This window comes from Papio anubis, chromosome 2, assembly GCF_008728515.1.
Source record: "Papio anubis isolate 15944 chromosome 2, Panubis1.0, whole genome shotgun sequence".
In the NCBI taxonomy this organism is placed as follows: domain Eukaryota; kingdom Metazoa; phylum Chordata; class Mammalia; order Primates; family Cercopithecidae; genus Papio; species Papio anubis.
This window is the reverse complement of record NC_044977.1, coordinates 126,316,134-126,340,617: the sequence shown is the minus strand read 5'-3', so window position 1 is coordinate 126,340,617 and position 24,484 is coordinate 126,316,134.

The window sequence follows — 24,484 nt, the reverse complement described above, 5'->3', positions numbered from 1 at the left end:
TCAAAAGATTAATCAGTTAAGAAAAAGACAGCCAACCAAAATAGAGTAGATTATAACTAATTTTCTAATATTGTTGAACTTTTCCTGGATTTGGATTAAAAAGATTAAATAATGAAACTTATAAAATATTAATCTTTGACTAAAAATAATGGAAAGGCAATTAAAAAAAGAAAAAACAAAATAAGTAAGTAGCTTTTGACACTGATTTTAGAAGAAGATTATGTAAAGATCTTGACATAGTAGGTGCTCAATAAATATCTGTTAAATGAGGATGATTAGTCTATAAGCAGGATATTAATTGCTTTCTTCATATTATATATAACACTTAAGGAATTGTAAGGTTCACTGGTTTGTTGCTTTTTCCCTGTTTTTATTTCTGAAACCATTATAAACCTGGGATGGTTAACATTACTCTACTTCATACCCATAGCAATTGGTGATCTTATTCAGCAGACTAAACATTGGTCTGGGAGACAGGAGATCTTGCCTAGCTACTGAATACTTAAATTTGAGTCTAAGCAAGTCATTTGATATTCACCTCAGTTTTCTCATCTATGTAACAAACCAATTTTAATGAAAGCTCTGTCATTTCATGAGATCTAATTTTCTCATATCTGATAAATATTACTTTTTAATTCTTCCTGTTCTTGGCTACCAAAATAAAATTTTGAGTCTAAAATTATGAAATTCTTATTTGTATGTAATCTGTATTTGCATACATTTCCAAATAGCATTTTAAAATAATCATTTTAGATCCACCTATCTGAGGTAAACAAAATAATCTCAGACACTTTAGCTTCTTCTCCCCCCTCCTATTCTTATTTCCATGTCTCTGTCCTTTAAAAGAATGCAGTTATCCTTTCTAGCTCTCTAATCTCTTTCCTTTCTCTCTATTCTATCACTATACTGATAATATGCCCACCGATGCCTGCTAACCTTTATGTCAAGTTTTGCAGTTAGTATGACTGAGGAATGCAGACAGGAATAGATATTGAATAAGATGATTACTATTGCTTGAACACTTTATGGATTAGAAAGACCACAGATGTGGGTCAGATGTGACTAGGATAATAATAGAAAGAAAGATTGAGCATGCAGATTATGGCAAGAACAGAGATAATCAAATCGGATTTATTGATGGGGACTATATAATAGGAAAATTTTAATCATACGAAACTACCTCTTGTCCCAAAAGTCTAACCTCAAATATCAAGGATGAAAACCCATTATGCAAATAAATGGTATATTCATTTCTTTAAATTGTCATTTTCTTGGTTTCAAGGTTAGCCTCAGGACATAAGGGAAAACAAAAAACCATAAACAAAGCTGAGTGTGGGGAGATGCAAATTTAAATTGTATCTCATTCTACATGAGTTTTTCAGCGATAAATAATATTTAAATATTTTCTACATTAAGCAAGAAATAACAATTTGCGTTTAAATCAGATTAAAATATTTTTAGTATTTTTTGATCACTTCGAGTTATAAAATGGAGAGGAAAAGTATTAAGACATGCTATTGATCGGGACCATGTCTGTTCTATTATTATAACAACATCAACCCTCAAATTAACGGCAGCAAGCCCAAGTTAATTGTTTTTGAGATGTCATGAGCCTATATCTTTTTGAATACCACTAAGAGCAAAATAACTTTGAGAAGAGCAACCGAAAAACAGAGAAACCCGCAAAGGCAGATGACCAAGAATCATATAACATAGACATGCAGGAATAATAGCATTCGAAACGGAAAGGAAAATGGGCAGATTCAAAAAAGTTATTTAACCACTGAAAATGTAAATGTTATATGATTCTAGCTTTTGTTGATCATTTATTTTGAAAATTTACATAGTGATTGAAAATCAATTACTTCAAGTATTTTGACATTCTACGTCAATTTGTAAAGTTATCTTGCTCTTGTACAGGCACTAAAGGGTTATATATTTAATGTTGTCTTCTCAGTCTGGGCTTCCTGGGAAAAATGTGCAGATATTTGAAAGGACTAGGCCGGGCGCGGTGGCTCAAGCCTGTAATCCCAGCACTTTGGGAGGCCGAGACGGGCGGATCACGAGAGTCAGGAGAGTCGAGACCATGCACTGAGCTGAGATCACGGCCACTGCACTCCAGCCTGGGCGACAGAGCCAGACTCAGTCTTAAAAAAAAAAAAAAAAAGAAAGAAAAAAAAAGAAAGGACTTAGATATTGTAATCTAAGCTGTATCTCCTTTAGGGGGGACCCCAAATCCAGTAGCCCTGTGGTTCTTGCAGACTCATAGAGGTACTGACTTGATGGTCTTGAACAAGATCCAGAATGCTCTGGATTACCGGGCAGAGATTTTTGTACTCTTTATTTACTTTCTCCCAAACAAACAGTCTCTCTATACTCTCTGAGCCACCTGGAGTTGGGGATGAAATGACACAAAAACCCCCATGTCCACCATGCCTAGGACTGTGAAGCCAACTTGGCACTTGGTCTGACCAAAAGCCTGCTATCTCTCCCTGACTACCACCTATGTTCACTCAAAGCCATGGGGCTCTAAAATCAGCTGGTGACAAGGGCAGCCAGGCCTGTGTCGTTCCCTTCAGGGCAGTGAGTTCCCCCAGGCTCTGAGCAGAGGTAGTCGAAAACTTTAGAAATCCCACCTGGCATCCTATTGTACTGTGGCCGAGTTGGCACTCAAATGACAAGATGCAGTCTTTCCCACTCTTCTCTCCCATTTCCAAAGAGAGAGAAGCCTTACCTGGTAGCCACCACCACCACCAATGTTTCTTTAAAGCCTGAGGGATAAGTCAGCTGTTGTGAATGCTTTCTGGCCTGGGACTCACCCTTCAGGGAAGTTGGCTCCCCACTGGCCCAAAACAGATCCAGAAATGCCAAGCAAGAGCCAAGTTCTGATTGGGGACCCCAAGAGCCCAGTTGGTGCTCTATCTCCCTGTGGCTGAACTGGTACCTAAGTGCAAGACAAAGTCCCCTTTACTATTCCCTTCACTTTTCTGAAGTGGAAACAGTCTCACCCTACAGTCACCACAGCTGGGAATGTGTTGAGTCTCATCTGTGGCCAGTGAGTCTCAGTGTCTTACCTAAGGCCATTGACGTAGTACCTGTGTATCACTGCTGGTTATTCAGGGCCCAAGGGCTCTTCAGTTAGCAGGTGATGAATCTTTCCAAGACAGAATCCTTCCCCTCAAGGCAATGGAATCGCCTCTGGACAAGGCTGTGTCTAGAATAATGTCTGGAAGCTAGGACCTAGAAACACAGCCTCACGACTCTAACCAATACCCTATGCGGCAGCTAAGGTGGTTTCCAAAATGTAAGATAAAGTCCTCCCTGCTCCTCTTTCTCCTCTCCTCCAGTGGAATGAAGGGGTCTCTTTTGGAGGCACAGCTTTGTAACCTCGGGTTGGGGAGGAATGCTACCACCACTCCCTTAGCCACCCCAGCTGCAGTAGGTCACATCCTCCCTTAGTCCACTGTCTCTGGGCCCAGTTCAGCCCTAGGGCTCACCTAGGTGTCGCAGTCCTTGTGGCCTAGACTACCTTTCAAGGTTTTTTTGAGCCCTAGAGCCCTTTAGCCCAATGGCAAGGCTTGCAGAAACTCAAATTCCCACCACTGGGATCAGTAATTTCCCTCTGGCTAAGGCTGGTTTAAATGCACCTGTTGTGGGTAAGCACCACATGAGATGGGGTTGATTTGTTTTCTGCTATAAAAAGGGTTGCACTTAGTTCAATGCTTCATAACTGCTGGCTCTCCCTCTCCCCATGCTCTCCACACCATGCTGCTGCTGCCAGGAATGGGAAATTAGTGGTGTTGGCGATTCAAAATTATTTTTCCTACCTTTTCAGTGCCTCTTTCAGAGAAGTGAAGTTAAATCCAGGTACTGTGAGTACTCACCTGATTTTTGGTTCTTACGAAGGTGCTTTATTCATGTAGATTATTGTTAATTGGTGCCCTTGTGGGAAGGGATGACAATTAGCGGAGCCTTCTATTCCGCCATGTTGCCCCACCCCTCTCAAACTATCTTGCTCTTGAAGAAAAAAACAAAAAATACATAAGAAACCAAGTAACATGAAAATAATTTCAAGAAATAAAAACTTTGAAATTATATTAATATGTTGGAATAGTTATTATAATAAAATTTGTAAGTAATGTAAAACATCCGGTATTATGTAATAAAAATGGTTTCCAGTGAGAGGAAAAAAAAAAGTGAGTTAACGTTTCTAAACTTTTATATAAAATAATATGCTGTAATGTTTTCTCATTATTTTACTTTATTCTCAAAAAATAAAAAATAAAGAAAACACATGAATGGAGAAATTGTTCTAGAGTTGCAGGTGGAGAAGAGGAAGTTTAATGTCCACATTCAGCTGAAGAGCCAGAGGTTTCTGTCTCCAAAGGTCACACGCTTTGCATTGAAGCATGAATAACTTCTTTGAAGTTTGGACTATCGTATATTTAAAATAATAAAATCATGCACAATGTCGGCATTAACAAGCACCTTACAACTATCTGAAATACCTGGGTGAAGTCCCAGAGTTCATGAGGTCATTTTTATTTACAAGGATACATTATCTTCACTGTGAGAGTGCACGTGCAGAAAGCACATGTCATAATAAAGACTAGTTTCTGATGAGGGATTTTGTCAAGTAAGACATATTTCATTTCTTTCTCAACCATAGAGACTGGAGACATGGAAAGGAATTGGCAGTTTTTTAATTAATCAAACACAATTAGGAGTGCATGCAAATAATAAATATTGTTGCATATCCAGACGTATTTGTATAGACTAAATACATCTAAGACTCTCACCCATCTCTAGAAATTTTAATATAAGCTATATTTAGATAAATTTAAATAGAGTCTATGATTTTTGAAAATACATAGATTATTTCTAAGGAGTAGATGTATAACCATGGCATATTTTAAGATTTCTTATGGTCAGTTGTTCCTTCGCTCTTATTGTCTGGAATTGTTTACCCTTTCTTTTTAGCCCTAATCATTAACTAAATCTCACTTAAAGAAATTCTATTCAATTGACACTTAGGTAAACAATTAAATATGTTACAACCAATCCATTACTGCTTCCAAGTTAAGTTAAGGATTATGAAGTATTACAGTGTCTTCTTGATATACGTCAAATATGAATAATAGGGTAATGAGACGGAGTTTCGCTCTTATCACCCAGACTGGAGTGCAGTGGCACGATCTTGATTCACTGCAACCTCCACATCCTGGGTTCAAGCGACTTTCCTGCCTCATCCTCTCAAGTGGCTGGGATTACAGGTGTCCTCCGCCACACCTAGCTAATTTTTTTGTATTTTTAGTAGAGATGGGTTTTCGACATGTTGGCCAGTCTGGTCTCAAACTCCTGACTTCAGGTGATCTGCCCATCTCGGCCTCCCAAAGTGCTGAGATTACAGGTGTGAGCCACCACACCAAGCCTTATACATCTTAATAAATACTATCAAAAAATTCTGCACCTTAAAATTAGCATTTCAAATCTGCGTAAAGATATTATTCAACAAATAATGTTGGAAAAACTGGGAGGTTTTGGAGAAACAAATAATGTTGGATTTTTACATCACCAAAATAAATCCTAGATGAATTAAAAGTTTTAACATTAAAAAAATGAAACTGTAAAATACTAGAAGAAAATTAAAGAAACTATCTTATTCATTTTCTTCTTTTTTAAAGCAAACACTGAATAGGAGCCTTATCTAAATACATTTAAAACTCAGAAGCTATAGAAAGAAGATTCTGACAAATTAAATACGTAGAGATCTAAATAGTCTTTTTTTGGTTCAAAACATCTTAAATAATGAGAAATTTTAATGACAAATTGAGAGCATTTTGATCATTTTTATCAAATGCCAAAGTTTGCTTTCTCGAATTAACATAAGTTCCTACAAATCAATAATAAATAGATCAATAGTCTAATTTGTAAAATGGCAAGTTATACGAACCGACATTACCCAGAAAAAAAAATTAGAAAGTGAACAGACTAAGAGATATAAATATTAAGAGATATAAAAATTAAAGCCATCATATCATGTTTCACTTGTGAGCAGTAAAATGATTGGATAAACTGTGATGGAGAGTGTACGGAAAACAGCCCTTCTCATATGTGCATCTGGGTAGGAAATTGCTGTGAAGTTGGTGAATGGCACTTTTGGAACATCCATTAAAATTTAAAAATGTATATGTTTTTTGACTCAGACATCCCACCCATAGGTCTTCTTTCTACATACATAATTACATACATTAAAATGTTATATACTCACTGCACTTTTGTTTATAACAGCAAAAATTTGAAAGAATTTGTAAGTTCATTATTTTGTGACTAGTTACGTTATGGCACACATATAAAACAGAATATTAAAAAATAAATTAGAAAAATGACAGATATGTAGTAGCTTATATGACCTCTAAGAGAAAAAGGTTAGAAGCAACATAGTGTGCATAGTATACATCATTTATGTTATATATGTAATGTATATACATATATGCCTGTAAATGTATAGATGCTCCCTGTATATATGTATGTAAATGTGTAGATACATATGTTTGTAAATATATAAATGGTCTACACATATACATTTACATATAACTGTAAATGTAAATGTGTGTAATACATATAACTGTAAATGTAAATGTCTGTAAATGTATAGATGGTCTCTGGGAAGGTACTAATAATAGTAGTTGTCTCCTGGGAAAGAACAAGACGTCTGTAATGTTTGAATTATGCATCATGTACATGTTACTAAATTTGAAAATCTGCTATACACACACACATACACAATGTATATATCAACACGCACACAATACAAAGGTATTTATATCCACACGCACAAACACACACATACAGTCATTGTCTCCAGGGCCTTCTCCTTCTCACTACTGCTGAACTTCATGAGGCATTCACTTTGGTAGGCTGCCTAGTGCAAAAGAAAAAAACTAAAATCAGAATGAGCTCTGTACACGAGTCTCACTTTGACATTCATTGATCATATAATCTTGAGCAAATTCTTATTCTAGTATTTCTTGTCTTTGTATCTCTAACAAAGTGTTTAATTCATCTATGCTTGTTTTATAATTTATAACATGAGGATAATAGTAGTACCTATCTCCTAGCAGTGCCAATGAAAACACTTAGGCTCAGAAAGATTAAACTTTTGGTTCAAGACAAAAGTTATAGACAGAAAAAACTAGATCTGTTATTTGATTTTATAACCTATTCACATTATAGTGTACATTCTCAAACAGAATTTTCTTGACAGTATTATCAATGGACAAATACACACATACATTTACTTAAATTGTTCTGAACATGAACTTTGTAGTCATTACATAACTTAAGAGTTTTAAATACATTGGGGAATTTTCACTATGTTGACTTTAGAGTTTCTTATTAACCTTTCATTGTCTTACAGCTGTAAAAGCCAAAACATCTTACTGCTCATTTTCACAATACACCTCTCCTGTGTCTCTTTTTAAAGAGTAGTACTGAGCAAAATAATTTAAAAATTAAAATAATGAGGATTTATTTTTTGTCTTTGACTATTGAGAGGGAGGGTAGGGGTTAAGCTTCAGAATAAATAAAGGTAAATGGCAAAACACGGATAAGAAATAATTTGACCATGTATATTAGTTTTGGTTAAGAGCTTAGTTGCTTTCTATGTGGACTTTGATTTTTTTTATTGTTATTATTATTTTTTATTATACTTTAAGTTCCAGGGTACATGTGTACAATGTGCAGGTTTGTAACATATGTATACATGTGCCATGTTGGTGTGCTGCACCCACTAACTCTTCATTTACATTAGGTATATCTGCTAATGCTATCCCTCCCCCATGTCCCCAACCCATGACAGGCCCTGGTGTGTGATGTTCCCCACCCTGTGTCCAAGTGTTCTCATTATTCAGTTCCCACCTATGAGTGAGAACATGCAGTGTTTGGTTTTCTGTGCTTGTGATAGCTTGCTCAGAATGATGGTTTCCAGCTTCATCCATGTCCCTACAAAGGACATGAAGTCATCCTTTTTTATGGTTGCATAGTATTGCACGGTGTATATGTACCATGTTTTCTTAATCCAGTCTATCACTGATGGACATTTGGGTTGGTTCCAAGTCTTTGCTATTGTAAATAGTGCCGCAATCAACATACATGTTCATGTGTCTTTATAGCAGCATGATTTATAATTATTTGGGCATATATCCATTAATGGGATGGCTGGGTCATATGGTACATCTAGTTCTAGATCCTTGAGGAACCACCACACTGTCTTCCACAATGGTTGAACTAGTTTACAGTCCCACCAACAGTGTAAAAGCATTCCTATTTCTCCACATCCTCTCGAGCACCTGTTGTTTCCTGGCTGTTTAATGATTGCCATTCTAACTGGTGTGAGATGATATCTCACTGTGGTTTTGATTTGCATTTCTCTGATGGCCAGTGATGATTAGCATTTTTTCATGTGCCTGTTGGCTACATAAATGTCTTCTTTTGAGAAGTGTCTGTTCATATCTTTTGCCCACTTTTTGGTGGGGTTGTTTGATTTTTTTCTTGTAAATTTGTTTAAGTTCTTTGTAGATTCTGGATATTAGCCCTTTGTCAGATAAGTAGATTGTAAACATTTTCTCCCATTCTTTAGGTTGCCTATTAACTCTGATGGTAGTTTCTTTTGCTGGGCAGAAGCTCTTTAGCTTAATTAGATCCCATTTCTGAATTTTGGCTTTTGTTGCCATTGTTCTGGTGTTTTAGTCATGAAGTTCTTGCCCATGCCTATGGCCTGAATGGTATTGCCTAGGTTTTCTTCTAGAGTTTTTATGGTTTTAGGTATAACATTTAAGTCTTTAATCCATCTTGAATTAATTTTTGTATAAGGTGTAAGGAAGGGATCTAGTTTCAGCTTTCTACATATGGCTAGCCAATTTTCCCAGCACCATTTATTAAATACGGAATCCTTTCCCCATTTCTTGTTTTTCTCAGGTTTGTCAAAGATCAGATGGTTGTAGATGTGTGGTATTATTTCTGAGGGCTCTGTTCTGTTCCATTGATCTATATCTCTGTTTTGGTACCAGTACCATGCTGTTTTGGTTACTGTAGAATTGTAGTATAGTTTGAAGTCAGGCAGCGTGATGACTCCAGCTTTGTTCTTTTGGCTTAGGATTGTCGTGGCAATGTGGGCTCTTTTTTGGTTCCATATGAAGTTTAAAGTAGTTTTTCTTTTTCCAATTCTGTGATTGTCCAAATCATTGGTAGCTTGATGAGGATGGCATTGAATCTATAAATTACCTTGGGCAGTGTCGCCATTTTCACGATATTGATTCTTCCTATCCATGAGTGTGGAATGTTCTTCCAATTGTTTGTGTCCTCTTTCATTTCATTGAGCAGTGCTTTGTAGTTCTCCTTGAAGAAGTCCTTTACATTCCTTGTAAGTTGGATTCCTAGGTATTTTATTCTCTTTGAAGCAATTGTGAATGGGAGTTCACTCATGATTTGGCTCTTTGTTTGTCTGTTATTGGTGTATAAGAATGCTTGTGATTTTTGCACATTGATTTTGTATCCTGAGACTTTGCTGAAGTTGCTTATCAGCTTAAGGAGATTTTGGACTAAGATGATGGGGTTTTCTCAATATACAATCATGTCATCTGCAAACAGGGACAATTTGACTTTCTCTTTTCCTAATTGAATACCCTTTACTTCTTTCTCCTGCCTGATTGCCCTGGCCAGAACTTCCAACACTATGTTGAATAGGAGTCGTGAGAGAGGGAATCCTTGTCTTGTGCCAGTTTTCAAAGGGAATGCTTCCAGTTTTAGCCCATTCAGTATGACATTGGCTGTGGGTTTGTCATAAATAGCGCTTATTATTTTGAGACACATCCCATCAATACGTAGTTTATTAAGAGTATTTAGCATGAAGCGCTGTTGAATTTTGTCAAAGGCCTTTTCTGCATCTATTGAGATAATCATGTGGTTTTTGTCTTTGGTTCTGTTTATATGATGGATTACGATTACTGATTGTCGTATGTAGAACCAGGCTTGCATCCCAGGGATGAAGCCGACTTGATTGTGGTGGATAAGCTTTTTGATGTGCTACTGGGTTTGGTTTGCCAGTATTTTATTGAGGGTATTCGTATCGATGTTCATCAGGGATATTGATCTACAATTCTCTTTTTCTGTTGTATCTCTGCTAGGCTTTGTTATCAGGATGATGTTGGCCTCATCAAATGAGTTAGGCAGGGTTCCCTCTTTTTCTGCTGATTGAAGTAGTTTTAGAAGGAATGGTACCAGCTTCTCTTTGTACCTCTGGTAGAATTTGGCTGTGAATCTGTCTGGTCCTGGACTTTTTTTGTTGGTAGGCTATTAATGTTTGCCTCAATTTCAGAGACTGTTATTGGTCTATTCAGGGATTTAGCGTCTTCCTGGTTTAGTCATGGGAGGCTGTATGTGTCCAGGAATTTATCCATTTCTTCTAGATTTTCTAATTTATTTGCATAGAGGTGTTTATAGTATTCTCTGATGGTAGTTTATGTTTCTGTTGGATCGGTGGTGATATCCTCTTTATCATTTTTAATACATCTATTTGATTCTTCTCTCTTTTCTTCTTTATTAGTCTTGCTAGTGGTCTGTGAATTTTGTTGATCTTTTCAAAAAAACCAGTTCCTGGATTCATTTTGATTTTTTGAAGGGTTTTTTGTGTCTCTATCTCCTTCAGTTCTGCTCTGATCTGAGTTATTTCTTGTCTTCTGCTAGCTTTTGAATGTGTTTGCTCTTGCTTCTCTCATTCTTATAATTGTGATGCTAGGGTGTCAATTTTAGATATTTCCTACTTTCTCTTGTGGGCATTTAGTGCTATAAATTTCCCTCTACACACTGCTTTAAATGTGTCCCAGAGATTCTGATATATTGTGTCTTTGTTCTCATTGGTTTCAAAGAACATTTTTATTTCTGCCTTCATTTTGTTATTTACCCAGTAGTCATTCAGGAGTAGGTTGTTCAGTTTCCCTGTAGTTGAGCGGTTTTGAGTGAGTTTCTTAATTCTGAGTTCTAGTTTGATTGCACTGTGGTCTGAGAGACATTTTATTATAATTTCTGTACTTTTACATTTGCTGAGGAGTGCTTTACTTCCAACTATGTGGTCAATTTTGGAATAAAAGTGGTGTGGTGCTGAGAAGAATGCATATTCTGTTGATTTGGGGTGGAGAGTTCTGTAGATATCTATTAGGTCCGGTTGGTGCAGAGCTGAGTTTAATTCCTGGATATCCTTGTTAACTTTCTGTCTCGTTGATCAGTTTAATGTTGACAGTGGTGTGTTAAAGTCTCCCATTATTATTCTGTGGGAGTCTAAGTCTCTTTGTAGGTCTCTACAGACTTGCTTTATGAATCAGAGTGTTCTTATATTGGGTGCATATGTATTTATGGTAGTTAGATCTTCCTGATGAATTGATCCCTTTACCATTATGTAAGAGCCTTGTCTCTTTTGATCTCTGTTGGTATAAAGTCTGTTTTATCAGAGACTAGGACTGCTTTCTTTGTATTCCATTTGCTTGGTAGATCTTCCTCCATCCCTTTATTTTGAGCCTACGTGTGTGTCTGCATGTGAGATGGGTCTCCTGAATACAGCACACTGATGGGTCTTAACTCTATCCAGTTTTCCAGTCTGTATCTTTTAATTGGAGCATTTAGCCCATTTACATTTAAGGTTAATATTATTTTGTGTGAATTTGATCCTGTCATTATGATGTTAGTGGGTTATTTTTTTTTTTTTTTTTTTTTTTGTTAGTTGATGCAGTTTCTTCCTAGTATCGATGGTCTTTACAATTTGGCATGTTTTTGCAGTGGCTGGTAGTGGTTGTTCCTTTCCATGTTTAGCACTTCCTTCAGGAACTCTTGTGAGACAGGCCTGGTGGTGATAAAATATCTCATTATTTGCTTGTCAGTAAATGATTTTATTTCTCCTTCACTTATGAAGCTTAGTTTGGTTGGATATGAAATTCTGGGTTGAAAATTGTTTTATTTGAGAATGTTGAATATTGGCCTCCACTCTCTTCTGGCTTGTAGAGTTTCTGCCGAGAGATCTGCTATTAGTCTGATGGGCTTCCGTTTGTGTGGGTAACCCAACCTTTCTCTCTGGCTGCCCTTAACATTTTTTCCTTCATTTCAACCCTGGTGAATCTGACAATGATGTGTCTTGGAGTTGCTTTTCTCAAGGAGTTTCTTTGTGGCGTTCTCTGTATTTTCTGAATTTGAATGATAGTCTGCCTTGCTAGATTGGGGAGGTTCTCCTGGATAATATCCTGAAGAGTGTTTTCCAACTTGGTTCCATTCTCCCCATCACTTTCAGGTACACCAATCAGACGTAGATTTCATCTTTTCACATAGCCTCATATTTCCTGGAGGCTTTGTTCATTTCTTTTACTCTTTTTTTCTAAACTTCTCTTCTCGCTTCATTTCATTCATTTGATCTTCAATCACTGATACCCTTTCTTCCACTTGATCAGATCAGCTACTGAAGCTTGTTAATGCATCACATAGTTCTCATGCCATGGTTTTCAGCTCCATTAGGTCATTTGAGGTCTTCTCTATGCCGTTTATCTAATTAGCCATTTGTCTAATCTTTTTTCAAGGTTTTTATCTTTGCAATGGGTTCAAACATCCTCCTTTAGCTTGAAGAAGTTTATTATTATCAACTATCTGAAGCTTTCTTCTCTCAATTCATCAAAGTCATTCTCCATTCAGCTTTGTTCTATTGCTGGCAAGGAACTACTTTCCTTTGGAGGAGAAGAGGTGTTCTGATTTTTAGAATTTTCAGATTTTCTGCTCTGGTTTCTCCTCATCTTTGCAGTTTTATCTACCTTTGGTCTTTGATGATGGTGACGTACAGATGGGATTTTGGTGTGGATGTCCTTTCTGTTTGCTAGTTTTCCTTCTAACAGTCAGGACCCTCAGTTGCAGGTCTGTTCGAGTTTGCTGGAGGTCCACTCCAGATGCTGTTTGCCTAAATATCACCAGCAGAGGCTGCAGAAGAACAAATATTGCAGAGTGGCAAATGTTGCTGCCTGATCCTTCCTCTGGAAGCTTCATCTTAGAGGGGCACCCAGCCATATGAGGTGTCAGTCAGCCCCTACTGGTAGGTGCCTCCCAGTTAGGTTACTCAGGGTTCAGGGACTAACTTGAGGAGGCAGTCTGTCCGTTCTCAGAGCTCAAACACCATTCTGGGAGAGCCACTCTCTCTTCAAAGCTGTCAGACAGGGATGTTTAAGTCTGCAGATGTTTCTGCTGCCTTTTGTTCAGCTATGCCCTGCCTCCAGGGGTGTAGTCTACAGAGACAGGCAGGCCTCCTTGAGCTGTGGTGGACGTCACCCAGTTCAAGCTTCCTGGCTACTTTGTTTATTTACTCGAGCCTCAGCAATGGTGGACACCCTCCCCCAGCCTTGCTGCCAGCTTGTAGTTCGATCTCAGACTGTTGTGCTAGCAGTGAGGGAGGCTCTGTGGGCATGGGACCCTCGGAGCCAGGTGTCGGATATAATCTCCTAGTGTGCCATTTGCTAAGACCATTGGAAAAGCACAGTATTAGGGTGGGAATGTCTCGATTTTCCAGGTACCATCTGTCATTGCTTCCCTTGGCTAGGAAAGGGAATTCCTTGACCCCTTGTGCTTCCCCGGTGAGGTGATGCCCCGCCCTGCTTTGGCTTATGCTCCGTGGGCTGCATCCACAGTCCAACAAGCCTCAGTGAGGTGAACCCAGTACCTCAGTTGCAAATGCAGAAATCACCCGTCTTCTGCGTTGCTCATGCTGGGAGCTGTAGACTGGAGCTGTTCTTATTCGGCCATCTTGGAACCTCTTATGCGGTCTTTGATTTCAACTTGCTTTTGGAATATTCGAAATATTTATTTATCCAAACGTTTATTTACCCAAAATTAAACAGTACTATTAATACTGTATGAAAAGTATAATCTTTCAAATGACTCTAGTTGGAGACACTGGCACATCAGTCATTTTGACTAAGAAAATACATGCTAATTAATAAAAATGATTTTTTAAGAACTTATATTTAGAGTATCAGTATATAACGCAACCAACACAAAACCCAAATTCAAGGCTGTTAAATAATTTGTTGTTTAAAATTTTCTCTTTCATTGTGATATTTTCCCTTACTGTCATCCCATTCTATTAGTAAGTTTATTTTATCAGACTCACTTTTTGCTTTATTCCTGGTATTCAAAAAATCAGTCACATTTACATACAGATAAACATTAAGAAATCGTAGTTATTTTATGTAAAGTTATTTCAATGAAGAGAAGAAAGTAGAGGGAATAGATGGCAGTGTTCTATACATATAATTATTGAAATATAGATTGAAAGCCTCATCAATACATAAACATAATAGCATTATTAAAGACTACAGTAGAAAAAACTCTTAGAAAGAAAAGTTGTAGTGACCTGTAGAAATAATTACTTCTATTCAGGTAAAATATATTTAAAATAAAAGACTATAAAATGAAATGACACTACAGAATGCCTAATAGACATTTATTCAAGGACAAAATAAATAATCCAAATACATTTCTTACTTCCAAGTATTGCACAGAACTGGGAAGCATACAGTTTTTTAAAAAAATCAAGATCTACTGAGCATTATTGTTCATCAGATTGGAGCATGTTTGTAACTACTGAACCTATACAATAGTTAACAATACTAATAGGTGAAGAATATCTAATTGTATTAATGTAATCGGTGTTATTTTTATTTGTTAAGCAAATATAAATGAAATGAAACCATGAATTACAGGATTGTTAGCAGTGTGTTCTAGTTTTGAATATGCTTGTTGGGAAAAAATATAAATTTTATGATGCTTGATAGAACTGTCTACCCTCTATTACCTATTCAGTTGACAACATATACCCAAAAACGTCTTTTCTTTTTTTTTTTTTTTTTTGACATTCTCACTCTGTCGCTAGACTGGAGTGCAGTGGCACGATCTCAGTTCACTGCAACCTCCACCTCCTAGATTTAAACAATTCTCCTGCCTCAGCCTCTCTAGTAGCTGGGACTACAGGTGCAAGCCACCACACCTGGCAATTTTTTTTTTTTTTTTGTATTTTAGTAGAGTTGGGGTTTCACCATGTTGGCCAGGATAGTCTCAATCTCCTGACCTTGTGATCTGCCTGCCTCGGCTTCCCAAAGTGCTGGGATTACAGGCGTGAGCCACCACACCCGACCAATATCTTTAATATTCTCAATGGCTGTGACCAGGTGCAGTGGCTCATACCTATAATCCTAGCACTTTGGAAGGCTGAGGTGGGTGGATCACCTGAGGTCAGGAGTTGGCAGCCAGCCTGGTCAACATGGTGAAACTCCATCTCTAATAAAAATACAAAAATTATCTTTGCATGGTGGCAGGCGCCTGTAATCCCAGCTACTCAGGAGGCTGAGGCAGGAGAATCACTTGAACCCGGGAGGCAGAGATTGCAGTGAGCCAAGATGGCGCCACTGCACTCCAGCCTGGGTGACAAGAGCGAAATTCCTTCCCCCTAACCCCCCCCCCAAAAAAATATTAATTTTGAAGTCTAGCAGTTACATAGTTTTCAGAAATAACAAGGCAATAATACCTAGCATTCTGTCGTATTGGCAGAAGTACTCATACTTTCTCCAAATATAAGATAAAAGAAAGGTATGCTGACTGATTTATAAATATGCTCATTACAATAGTCTTTATTTCCTTTTCCAGAATTTTTAGAACTTCCATATATTCCTCAAGATTAGAATAACTATGATGTAATTATTGGATGTTATACTTTTAAGTATAATATCTTCAAATATGGAGTTTCAACTCAACATTGAAAGAAAAGTATGTAAAAGCCTCACGGAAAATAATTTGTTTACTCCAAACTAAGCAATCAGATATGAAGACGTTCATAAATATCAAAATAGTTAAGTCACCAGAAGTTGTCACAGGTGTCCAAAGGCATTCTCTGGGGCTTTCTGCTACTATGGTGGTTTTACATCAAAGAGACAATTATTTCCAATTTTTAAAAGACTAAGATATTTTCTCAAAACATTACTATATACCAATTATTTCATTACTAGATCTTTACAGAGACCAAACCAATCCAAAGATATATATACTTAAAAAGGGTACATTTTATTTCATGTCAGTTATACTCTAAATAAAGTTAAATTTAAAAAGTTTATAGAGGCGGGGCGCGGTGGCTTACGCTTGTAATCCCAGCACTTTGGGAGGCCGAGACGGGTGGATCACGAGGTCAGGAGATCGAGATTGTCCTGGCTAACACGGTGAAACCCCGTCTCTACTAAAACATAGAAAAAAAAAATTAGCCGGGCGTGGTGGCGGGCGCCTGTAGTCCCAGCTACTGGGGAGGCTGAGGCAGGAGAATTGCTTGAACCCGGGAGGCGGAGCTTGCAGTGAACCGACATCGTGCCGCTGCAGTCCAGCCTGGTGACAGAGCGAGACTCCGTCTCAAAAACAAACAAACAAACAAACAAATAAATAAATAATAAAAAATAAAAAATTTATAGATTCTGGAGATGTACTGAGAATAAGAACCATATTTGGTGTCCAGAGTTATAAACTTCTCCTTGATTAAGCTGTGAAGACTTTTACAAACATGTATTTACCAAGCTAATATAATATTAATGCAGTTTCAGTGTTTACTAAACTTACCTGTTAATAAGAAGGCCTGTATACTTGTCAAACATGGAGATTTCAGGGCACACCTAAGATCAACTGAATCTGCATGTTTTATCAACTATATCAGGTGATTGCTAGTATGAGAACATTTGAGAAACTATTTTTGTTTCTCTCAACCCCTCATACAAGTAATTTTTTACTGTTTTCTTCCAGCTTGAATTTCTATCAGTCTTTGAATTTTCCAAAGCTTTATGAATCTCTGCTTTCTATAATTCCAGATATTACAATATGCATTGCTGACATCTTTTTTACGATTTTTTTTTTTTAAAAGAATAAATACAGGGAAAGACCAAAGAATGAGTACTTTGGTTCATTACATCAGGTAATGGAGTGAAAGAAACAAAAAATATGGCATTGGCAGTTCCAATGTTACCTTCCCAAGCTTACGCAGCAATAATGCTAGTATTCCTATCATTCAACTTATGATAGAATTTGCCAAAAATAAAAAGAAAATATTTCAAGCATTTTGAAGGTGAGCTAATATCTTTCAAACAAAACAGGAGCACACAATATCCCCAAACAAACAGCGCTGCATTATTTCATTAGTCACTGGAAAAAAACAGACTTGCAAATTTGAAAAAAAATAATAATTTTAGAATGCCAAGCAATTACCTGAGTTCAAAGGATACCATTATAATACTCAATTGCTTTGTTATAAACAATTATTGATGTTGAATGTATAATCAATACAGTCTTTTTTTTTTTTTTTTTTTTTTTGACGGAGTTTCACTCTGTCACCCAGGCTGGAGTGCAATGGTGCTATCTCGGATCACTGCAGTCTCCGCCTCCCAGGTTGAAGCAATTTTTCTGCCTCAGCATCCCATGTAGCTAGGACTACAGGCGTGCACCACCACGCCTGGCTAATTTTTGTATTTTTGGTAGAGACGGGGTTTCACCATCTTGATCAGGCTGATCTGGTCTTGAACTGCTGACCTCATGATCTGCCCATCTCAGCCTCCCAAAGTGCTAGGATAATACAGTTATTATTAAATACCATATTCTCAGTAAGTTTTAACTAATTATTTCTGTCATCTTCAGAAATTCTAAATTATTGAATGATTTTGATTATGGTTACAGAGAGTTGTCTGAACTGATTACAAATGCTGACAAAACCCTGAAATTTCTGGTACTTCGGTAGGCATTACCAGAGAAGCAACTGCCCAGTTTGTTAGCAGAAAGCTTATTTACATTTTACCCAAATAGATGTCCTTAAAGAAGCCACATTCGAATCACCTGAAATGCTCATCAAACACAGACTTCTGAGCTCAGCCCCAGAAATAATAAATCTAAATCTTAAAGTCAGTGGCCCAAGAATTTCTATTTTAACTATGTCCCTGGGAAATTCCTATATAAAATAGATTGAGTAATTCTTTGTATTTTAAGAACTCTGAAGCTGATCAAGATGGGAGTCTGATACCATCACCGAGGTCACAGTGGCTTTGTCATAGGCCAGAAGCACAAATAAATCTGTGTGACACTGTTATGCTTACTATCTATGAAAGCATATCTCCCAGAGTGAATAATAGCACAGTCATTAGACAGACCTTCCTCAGAACCATCTGACTGACTCTGGGCTACTTCTTTATAAAAGGAGTTACTAGATTCACAAACTGAAAGAAGAAGCAATAATTTTTTTCCTCTGAATGCTGCAATTGCTAAATCATAGTCACTTTTGGTGTGTGTGTATATATATATATATATATATATATATATATTTTTTTTTTTTTTTTTTTCGTGAGACGTAGTCTTGCTCTGTCACCAGCTGGAGTGCAGTGGCACAATGTCAGCTCACTGCAACCTCCCCCTCCCGGGTTCAAGCGATTCCCCTGCCTCATCCTCCCTAGTAGCTGGGATTACAGGCATGTGCCACCACGTCTGACTAATTTTTTGTATTTTTAGTAGAGATGGGGTTTCATGATGTTGTTTCAGATGGTCTTGATCTCCTGAACACGTGATATAATTTTTAATGTATTTATACACACATACATATATTTCCATCCTTGCACAAAACAGCTTTTCAAGATATTTCTTACGGACAAAGAATGAGACGGTAATAAGGTGGAGATAAGGAGATGAGAGTATTACACATGTAAGAATAGTGATTTCAGACTTCTAACACCCTTATCACAGATACCAAAGAAACAGGTAAAACACAGAGGGTATAACTGAGAAGTAACAATACAATTTTTTGTCAAAATATTTTTATGTTTAAATCTGTTTGTGTATAATATTCTATGTTCTACCTACCGTCTTTATCTCTTTTCCCCTTCCTTTTCCTGACTCTTGACTTTTATCTTAGCCTATACACTCTCCTCATTCTTGTATTTCCTAATCTCTATGTAATATAATCATTTTATTTTCAGGTGAACAGTTTATCAAGTTTTTACAGTATGTACTTTAAATATTTTGAATGTGAAGACTTGACATAAAATTGATTCCACCTAATAAGCATATTATAAACCATATAATGGCAGCATTATCCTGAACTTACTTTAAATTGATCTTTGTCCAGTACACAAATTCTATGATAATCAATGCCATAAAAATGATTAGATAGTACACATAATTATGGATCAGCTTTTGCTCACGTGATTCGTATGTGCCTTTATAAGGCAAATACATTAATTAAAGCAAAAAAACTAAGAATACAAAATACATCTGTTATGTATAATATGCACATAATAAATTTACCAGGGGAAATAGAAATATTTCATTTATTTAATTTATCCATTTTTTTCTGATCTTTCTTTAAAAAATGGTAAAGAGAAGCAATCTGCACTGGGTTGCATAGAAATTGATGTTCTGTGAAGTCATTTACTAAAATGTAACTTAATAGCCTGAAAGAGTCAATGCATCTCAAGAAAAGATATTTCCGGGAAGTAAAAAGAGAGTCAACCAGAATATTTCAGTAGTGCCATTTTAAGATTGGCTAAATAATTTATTAGCATGACCCTAATTCTTTCAAAACATCAAAATTGAAAAATCATTTTAGCAAAGTGAATCCTTCAGCGGTAACAGGAAAAGAAACCTTGAAGTGATGCAATTAAAGTTATGACAAAACACTAATTAAAAATTGAGTACATGTTCCAATATGAATGCTTCTCCACATATTTAAGATGTAATCTTAGAGAAATTTATATTTTGAGCTGCCATTGCTTAGACAACATTATTTATTAAATTGCATTGAATTGTTATATTTATTATATTATTTATTTTTTAATCTTGGATAATGACTTTTAGCTCCATGTTTATTCATATGTTCTGAAGATTATAAAATTACCATTCACAAACATTTTAGTCTACAGTTTTAATTCCCATATTTGAGAAGGTTCCCTGAAGTCTCAGAAAAAGTATATACAAATGTATAAGTAGTCAATATGTATGCATATACATATATAATGGTTCCATCGTTTATGCAGGTAGATACAGTGGGATACTGGAGAAATTTACCTTGTCTTTTTCGTATAATGACTTCTTTTCCTTTGATGCTCAGCACTGGGATTGCTGAATCAAATGGTAGTTCTACTTTCAGTTATTTAAGCAATATCCATGCTGTTTTCCGTATCGGTTATACTAGTTTACATTCCTGCCAGCAGTGTAGAAGTGTTCCCATTTCACCACATCCACACCATCATCTATTGTTTTTTGATTTTTTAATTGTGACCATTCTTGCAGGAGTAAGGTGGTATCTTATAGTGGTTTTAATCTGCATTTCTCCGATAATTAGTGATATTGAATATTTTTTTCATATGTTTGTTGGCAATTTGTACATGTTCTTTTGACAGCTGCCTATTCATGTACTTTGCCCACTTTTTAATGGGATACATATAATTTAAAAGGATCATATCTTACTGAAACTGAAGAGTGTTTTATCTCATGTGTTGAGTATCTGGAATTTGTCCTTTCAATAGAATTTTTTTTTTTAATCTTTGCACTCCAGGGTTCATTGGATTGGTAATTGTTTGCTAGTTGGTAATGTATTACTAGGTAAAAGCTATAGTTACTTAAAACAGGCAAGTTTTGATTTGTTCTAACAGATTATATCACTGTTTAGCAATATTGCATTTTATTTAAAACTTACATTGTAGAAAATGTATCTGTAAATTTTTATTGAGTAATATTGAATTGTTTCTAAATCACATTGCTCTTTTCCCAACTAAATATGAATACATTTATTTTTATTTCATTAAGCACAATGGGAAAAATATTAATTTCTTCTCAAGTGCAAATTACAAAATTATAGAATTGTAGAATGACATTGATATATCATGAAGATAAACCAATATTATACCTACTTTCTTAAAATGAACAAAAACTTAAATGTTTTGTCCTACAGTAAAATACATGCTATATGGCTAGCTGTCAGATTTCTTAATTTCTTTGGTACTTTTCATGCTCTTTGTACTTCAAGAATTTGAGTACTTGATGACAAAAGCTATGAGTTTCTGGGTTTCAAGATCCATTACAATTCATTTTAGTGCACATAATTTTTCTCCTCAGTATAGCAATGTAACATCTCAATTAGCTTTTTACATATTGATGTTCAGCCCCTTCATATCACAGGCATAAGCAACTTACTTTTGGTTGACAGAAAAATATCCTAGAAAGGGGCAGTGTAGCAAGACAAGAAGACTCTTAGACAATAGCCACTCTACTATGGCCAAATACCACAGGAAAAAAAAAAAAATGTGGTTTCATGACTGCTCACATTAGTTAAGTCCCAGTGAAGAACATAAACTTAAAACCTCGCAAATATGTAACAAAGTTCCTCTACACTTCTGATTTGCATATCATGGGAAAAAAGCAGGTCCAAGTGATAATCAAGTCAAAGAAGTGACTGTGCATGTGAGTTGTGAATGTTTGGAGCAGAGGACTCCTAAAAATTGTAAAGCAAAGGTGCCGGAAAAGGCAGACAGTTTTAGAGGCACTCTTCCATAAGTCAAGGAAGAAGTTCCAATGGAAATTTTAAAAATACATTGATCTGACTGAAAATAACAGTACAACATACCAAATTTGAGGAACATAGATAAAACAGTGCTGAGCAGGAAATCTATAGCACCAAGTGCTATTAGAAAAGAGGAAAAGTTTGAAATTAATCATCTAAGTTCTCAGCTCAAGAACCTGGAAGAAGATTAATATAAAACCAAAGCAAAAGGAAGGGAGAACTTAGTAAAGATAAGAGCAGAATTAAACTAAATTAAACTGAAAGAAATTGAAATTAAACTGAAAACAGAAATAGCAATACAGAAAAATCAATGAAATAAAGAGCTGGTTCTTTGCAAGGATAAACAAAATTGACAAACCTCTAGAAAAACTGGCAAAAAAAAATCTAGAGAAGACAAAAATTATCAACATCAGGGATGAAACAGGATATAACTATAGACCTTGCAGTCATCAAAAGAATAATAATAAAATATTATGAACAACTTTACACACATAAACTATATATTACACCCATAGAAAACATGGAAGAAATAGTTCAATGACTCAATAAACACAAACTACTGCAATTCATCCAACATGAAATAGGCAATGTTAATAGCTCCATAACTGTTAAGTAAATTGAGTTTACAATTTTAAAAATCTCATAAAAATATATCCAGACCCAGACGGTTTTACCGGAGTATTCAATTAAATGTTTAAAAAAGAATTAACAGCAATTCAACAAAATTTCATGTGGAAAAAGAGAGGAGAGAATACTTCCTGGTTCATTTTATGAAGGTAATATTACCGTGACACTAAAATCAGACAAAGACAGTTGAAAACAGACTACATATTTGATACACTGTGCATTGCTCAGGTGACAGGTTCACCAGCATCTCAGAAATCACCACTGAAGAACTTATGCATGAAACCAATAACAACCTGTACCCCCAAAACTATTGAAATTAAAATAAATTGCACGTGTAAAATACTTAGTTACTTATGTCTATGTAGCTTTAACTTTGTTACTCATTTGCAATTTGACCTTTGATTATCTACATTTTCTTCATGATAATTGTAAAATGATGACAGTTCAACAAATCTATCTCAAATATCGATTTCAGTTTTAAAATTTTATGATTTTATGATTCAGATGTACATAGTATTATTTAGTTATTCGTCATAAAATATCAAAGGTCAAACTCTATAACTGAAAGAATGTGCTATTATTTTGATTCTTTGTCACAGCCAAACCCACTCAAACTTATCACACTACTTCACTTTAATGCCTTTTGTGGCACCTTCACTTTCCAGTTCTTAGGAGTCTCCTACTCCAAACATTCGCAAGTCACATGCACGGTCACTTCCTTGACCTGACCATCACTTAGACCTGCGATAACTCAGAATACTTTCCTGCCACTCTCATGTTCCCACAAGTTCTCTCACCTAATTCCACTGACTTCACATTTCCTATCTTCATCATGTTAAGTCTATATGATTTTAAACACTACGGAAAAGTTATCTAATTGCTGATTGAAATCCCTAAGAAGCCAAGTAAGCAATATTAGGGAAACTCTCAGCTGTATCAATCAATTATTTTTGATGCACCCATAGTCAAATGTCTATCTGCAACAAGATATATAAGCATGGTCACATTTTAACAATTACTGAACAAAATCCTTCTTTCCTTTCAGACACCAGTTAAAATTCTTTACCACCAAATTTCTCATACGTAATAGATTGACATTCAATGCTTCAATGCTTCCTTTTATTATACATTGTCATTAAATCATTACATTGGATTTTTTTCTCCTATTCCCTCCCTGAAATTGAAATCTCTAAGGTCAGAAACTCAGTGACTTACATATGTCAAGTGAAATATCCCATTTTCCATATCATCATAAACTGTTATCAACAACCAGGAGTTTCTCAGTTTCAGGATTTCCATTTTCTACCCAATCATTAAATCTAGGTCCCCAGAATTCCAACCTCTCCTTGCACCAAAACTGAACTTCTTTTCCCAAATCCACTTCTTATTCTATACTCCCTTTTTTTCTGTAATTCTTTTTTTTCTTTTTTTCTTTTTTTTTTTTTTTTTTTTTTTTTTTTGAGGCGGAGTCTCTCATCACCCAGGCTGGAGTGCATTGGCGTGATCTTGACTCACGGCAAGCTCTGCCTCCCGGGTTCACACCATTCTCCTGCCTCAGCCTCCCAAAGATTTTTCTGTAATCATAGTTCATCTAGTTTTTCTTTACTTTTTCCACTTTTCACTATAAAGTATTCCCCCCCGCAAAAATAATAATAATAATAATAAATAAAATAAACCTTTCCATATACCACTTCACAATTTCAAATATCACTCTATGTCTATTGCTGCTACAAGAAAAGCAAAAGAAACAAACACAAAACAAACCAAACAGGAAAGCAAACAAAAAACTAAGAGGATGTGGCCTTCGCAATACAAAGACAGTCTTGATGGAACTGTGTTAGAGAAGCCAGGCAAGAAGAATGGGATTGAAAGAGGTACCCTTCAACAGACCAGTGTTGCAGAGAGGAAAGATAAAGTCAGCACATTTTATGTTGGTTTTGAGAACTAGGTATTGCTCACATTTAGAAATTAGTGGCAGATTAAGAAGTAAAGGTAATGAGTGTTGATCATTCTACTTAAGATATTTGGCTACTGGTTACACGATTGAGGGTGCAAGCAGAAGGCCCTAAAATTAAGAACACACTTGGTAGAATCAATGCCAAAATGTAGAAGAAGCTGTTTACCTCTACAGGTTAAAAAAAGATACACAGAAATATCTTAAAATCTTTAAATTATCTTAAAAATAATTTAAATATCTTAAACTAT